The following is a 6,000-nucleotide window of genomic DNA, read 5'->3' as shown; positions in this document are numbered from 1 at the left end:
AGAGGGAGTTTCAAGAGGGAAGGGATATATGTATACCTATGGCTGATTCATGTTAATGTATGGCAGAAACCAATACAATATTGTGGAGTAATTATCCCTCAATTAAAAATAAATAAATTTTTTAAAGAGGTAAAGAATGGGTAAAAGACCTGAACTTCACCAAAGAAGATATACACATAGCAAATAAGCACATAAAATGTGCGATGTGAAACATCATATATCATTGGAGAGAAATGCAAATTAAAACAACAATGGGATACCATTACATACCTTTTGGAATGGTCAAACTCCAAAATACCAAACCATTAAATCCTGGTGAGGTGGTAGAGCAACAAGAATGCTCATCCACTGCTGGGGGGAATGCAAAATATTAATAGTACAGCTACTATGCAAGACAGTCTGGCAGTTTCTTACAAAACTAAACATAGTCTTACCACACAATCCAGCAGTCACATTCCTTGGTATTTGCCCAAGTGAACTGAAAATTTATGTCCACACAAAAACCTGCACACGAAAAAAACCTATACTTGGATGTTTATAGCAGTTTTATTCATAACTGTCCGAACTTGGAAGCAACCAAGATGTCCTTTGGTAAGTGAATGGATAAATAAACTATGGTACATCCAAGCAATGCAATTTTTATGCAGCTCTAAAAACAAGAGTTATCAAGCCATAAAAAACAAGGAGTAAACTTAAATGCATATTACTAAATAAAAGAAATCTATTTGAAAATGCAGCATATTGTGTGATTCCAACTATATGACAATCCATAAAAAGGCAAAACTATGGAGACAGTAAAAAGATTAATGGTTGCCATGGAATGGATAGGGAGAGGGGGATGAATAGTTAGAGAACAGAGGATTTTTAAGGCCGTGAAAATATTAATATTCTGTTTGATACTATAATAGTGTGTGTGCTGGGTGTGCTCTGTCGCTCAGCTGTGTCTGATTCTTTGCGACTCCTTGAACTGTAGCCCACCTGTCTCCTCTGTCCATGGAATTTTTCAGGCAGGAATACTGGAGGGGGTTGCCATTTCCTACTCCAGAGGATCTTCCTGACCCGGGGATCAAACCCACGTCTCTTGCATTTCCTGCATTGGCAACGGGATATTTTTTACCACTGCACCACCTGGGAAGCCCCGCTATAATGGTAGACATGTGTTATTGAATATTTGTCCAAGCCCACAGAATGAACAACTTCACTCAAAGGGCTAACGGTTAGGTAAGCCTCAGTCAGGAGGCCGTGGGTCCCCAAGCGACAGGAGGAAATAAACTGCAAGTGGCAGACATCTTTTTCCCCTTCTCTACACAAGATTAAATTCCCTGGTGGCTCAGATAGTAAAGAATCTGCCTGCAATGCGGAAGACTGGGATTCAACCCCTGGGTCAGGAAGATCCCCTGGAGAAGGGAATGCAACCCACTCCAGTATTCTTGCCTGGAGAACCCCATGGACAGAGGAGCCTGGTGGGCTACAGTCCATGGGGTCATAAAAAGTCAGACACGATTGAGTGACTACACTTTCACTTTCACACAAGATTAATGGAGGCTCCTTTTAATCCTGTGTGGCCATGTTGGAACTTGGTTCCGCCTGAACCTAACTTTTTCTCAAACCTTGAGCTGCTAATGTCTCAGCAAACCAAGGCGTTTTTCTCATGGAAGTGTTTTTCTTAGGCTATGTTAATGAAACTATGTCTTTTCTTGGAAATCTGCCTTTCTTCAAGATTCATGTCAATTGTTTTATGTCCAGAGATGACTCTTCTTGCACCATTCTATCTCAAAATGGATGTTGTGGGAGCCTGGTGCAGCTCTCTCAGTCTTGAGGTATTTCTTTTATCTATGATTATCAGCTTGCTAACAGGTGTATACCGCCTTGCTAAAAACCAGCAAGCGGGCACTTTTCTGTCCCCTTCTGATGTCTATGTCAGAAGCTTTCTCTATCCCTTTTTTACTTTAATAAAACTTTGTTATACAAAAGATCTGAGTGATCCAGCCTCGTCTCTGGCCCTGGATTGAAATCTTCTCTTCCAGAGGCCAAGAATACCAGATCTGGTCACAGCTCACAGGCATAACCTTTCACCACAAATGAACTCTAATATGTGAACTCTAATATGGACTTTGGAGGATAATAATGTGTCAATGTAGGTTCATCGATATAGCTACCACCCTTTCCTTGTAACTAACTTTTAAACCAGGCACCCCCATCATCTCTGGACCAAGCAAATCACACAATACCTTGCCTAACTTGCCAGTTCTTTCCGTAGGTCAAATAAGCAGAAATGAAGAATAAGGAATTAACAGATGACCAGATCTCTTCCCTAGCTTCCTCTTCCATAATCTCTCAAATTTTGTGAACAAGATAACGCCTAAGAAAAGATGACAAGAAGCCTGTGAGCCTGCACAGTGAGGGATGGCAACAACTCTGGCCCACCATCTGAATGATTAGCTGGGTTTACTTCCCTCCTTCCCTTTAAAGCTTTCATGGCTGAGCAGAATCTTTGGAGGTGGTTTTTTTGGGGGCACTGAATCCACTATCTCCCCAGGTTACCAGACTCTGATTAAAGACAACTTTCCTTTCTATCAACATTTGTGAATTTGATTTTGGAACCGGTGAGCAGTGAGCCCTAACTCAATACATAATTTTGAGTCTTGCAAATTTTAAATAGTGAGATATTAAAATAGCAATGAAGTCTCACCCTATATACAAAATTTGAGACAACTTGAATCTCCTAAACTTTTAAAAATTAGCCAAAGATTGAGTATTTTTAAAGCAAGGACATTTTTAAAAATTCAAGTGTTAAATATTTATTGAACAACTATTACATATTGTGAACATATAAGAAGTGCTAGGGCTACATGAACTGATAATTTAGGCATGATTGACTACTTATTATTTTTAAAATGTTACACCTCAAATTGTCCAAATACATCAGATGATTTTGCACCAGTGCAATGTTCAATAGGATATTGATCTGACTGTACACTTAGAGAGACAGACAAATAAAGCAATAGATTTGGGAGTTGGGGAGCTATTTATTCAATGTTGGGTCATTTATTTCCATAGGGAAAATTCTTTTTGCAACAACATTTTTAGAGAGATCTTTGTTCAGTTTTCACAGAGTTACTCTGAAGCAGTATGAATTTAAGAAACCCTATAAGCCTCTTGAAGGAAGTATACTTTGCAAAGACTAAAGAAGTTTACTACTAACAAAAGGCATTTTAATGAACTTATTTATAAAATCACCCTTATCCAAATATATTGCATAGTGTCCTATTTAAGAACAGACTTAATTTTTAGTACTTTATCAGGTCAAATATCTTCCTCCATCTTTAAAAACAGATTAGCAATGATTAGTGCAAGAAATGAACATTAAATGACATTTTTATAAGCACCTTTTGACCTTAATTTCAACAGGCAACTGACTCATAGTTGATTACAGTTTCAAGATTTCAAGTATATAGTAAATTAAAATATAATCTTATGTTACTTGTGTTGAATCTAAAATATGACACAAATAAACTTATCTACAAACCAGAAACAGACTCACAAACATAGAGAACAGACTTGTAGTTGCCAAGGAAGAGTGAATTGAGATTAGCAGATGCAAACTATTATATATAGAATTGATAGCAACACACTCCAGTATTCTTGCCTGGGAAATCCCATTGACAGAGGAGCCTGGCGGACCACAGTTCATGGGGTCACAAAAAGTAGGGCACAACTGAACTGAACAACAACAACACACACACAATCAGGCCAATTGTGATTTGGGGAAATACCTCTTGATGGAAATGTGGCATAAAATGGAGAGTGTAGTGACTTAGCAATATGGAATGTAGAGTTTTGTAAGAAATTAAAACTTGTGTATACAGTCATATTTGCAAATATTCAAACAATAAAGTCTTTGGCTAAAAGAAAAAAAGCTAAAGGATGTGACAGCTGGACCATAAAGCAGACTGAGTGACAAAGAATTGATGTTTTTGAACTGTGGTGTTGGAGAAGACTCTTGAGAGTCCCTTGGACTGCAAGGAGATCCAACCAGTCAATCCTAAAGGAAATCAATCTTGAATATTCATTGGAAGGACTGATGCTGAAGGTGAAGTTCCAGTACTTTGGCCACCTGATGTGAAGAACTGACTCGTTGAAAAAGACCCTGGTGCTGGGAAAGATTGAAGGCAGGAGGAGAAGGGGATGACAGAGGATGAGACGGTTGGATGGCATCACCAAATGGACATGAGTTTGAACAAGCTCCAGGAGTTGGTAATTGTTGGGGGCCAGAGTGAGGTACTCCGCCCGTGACAAAGGTCATGAGGAAGGAGGCTCGACATACGCAAAGGCGGGATCGAGCCTCAGGAGTCCCCCTGGAACTCCTCGAGCATCTACCCCCATAACCAGAGCCTGCCTACTTTACTACTTTGTGCTCTTACCTACATCTCTGACTTTACAGGGGGCTGTCCCCCACCACCTCTTTTGGAGAAGGAGTTAACCTAGAGATCCAGTTAATAATAATTCCTGGGCGTGATAAGACTGTTTTAACCTACAAACTCCTCTGAAGGTTCTCTAGCCTGCCTGACAGGCTTGTCCGGCCACATGTGATCGCTCACAGCCTCCCAACCGTGAGAGGCACAAGATGCTTTAAACCTTCTAAAAACAGGTTCCTTAGAAAAGTTAGAAAACTATTAGTATAAGTATAATGGGCTAATTAGAAATTGTGTTGGTGAAGGGTTTTTCATTTGTTGAGCCAATGTTTGTTGCTAAGTCTCCATATCCCCTGCCCTTACACACATTAATGAATATATAGAAGAAATAAGTATTAACCTTTGATATTAATCACGTTAGACCTTAGGCTAAGTAAATTCTTTCCTTAACTAAAACCCACTACACCCTCACCCTGTAGGAATGTAACTTTACTTGGGTGGCGTCTGTTTTGAGAATAATCAGCCCTGGAGAAATAAGTGTCCTGATTGACTGACCGCTGTCACAAGGAGAGGGTCGTAAATTGTCAGCAGGCCGCCCTGGCCAGAAGATGATGTAACACCCCTAAGACCTCTGTATACATTTGTGTGAAGCACCTGACTTTAATAAAAGTCAGGACTGCTGTCCCCATGTGACTTTTGTATAACATCTTAGTGTATAAAAACAGACTCTGGAAAATAAAGAATTGGGATCAGTTTCTCAAAATACTGGTCTCCCCATGTCGCGCTCTCTCCCACTCTGGCTGAGTCTCCATCTGGAGCGCGGAACCCACCATGCTTACTAATTATGCCTGGGCTTCTAAGATCCGACCGGGGAGGCCTCAGTGTCTCCTCTCCTTCGGGAGAACGGAAGGACGCCTGCGGCCTACGTAAGTGGTGCAAACTTCTTGTCTTGAAGTTTTATTGGTCTCCCGCGTAAAGCAAGCTACTCAGCCTCTTTTCTCCACTGAATTTTCCTACTGAGCTATCCTTATTCTATTACTCTTTATATCTTTAATTAATATCTAATTAAAGCTATCGTATCCTGATCCTCGCCTACGCCGTCTCTCCTTCGAATACCCTGGATCAGCCGGGGCTGGTCCCCGGCAGGTAATGGAGAGGGAAGCCTAGCATGCTGCAGTCCATGAGGTCGCAAAGAGTCGGACACCAAAGGAAAAAAGAATTGATAAATACCAAGGTCCTTCTGTGTGTGTGTATATATATACACATATATATAGTACAGGGAATTATATTCAATATCCTGTCATAAGCCGTAATGGAAAAGAATATGGAAAAGAATATTTACATATGTATAACTGAATCACTTTGCCATATAGCAGAAATTAACACAGCATTGCAAATCAACTATACTTCAATAAAATACATTTTAAAAATAAAATATAAATCTTATATTTGACCCTAGCTTTAATATTCACACTTAGAATTCCCAAAACAGATGTTAGTTTGGAGGGCTGTCTAACCCAGTCACTTTATTATTGTTTTTACAACCAATTCCTATAAGCTTCCAAAGCGTTATCTTCCAAGAGAT

The sequence above is a fragment of the Bos grunniens genome, chromosome 1, assembly GCF_055505025.1.
Source record: "Bos grunniens cultivar Pamir isolate PY7600 chromosome 1, Bosgru_T2T1.0, whole genome shotgun sequence".
NCBI classification, from domain to species: Eukaryota; Metazoa; Chordata; class Mammalia; order Artiodactyla; family Bovidae; genus Bos; species Bos grunniens.
Note: the sequence above shows the minus strand (reverse complement) of the source record.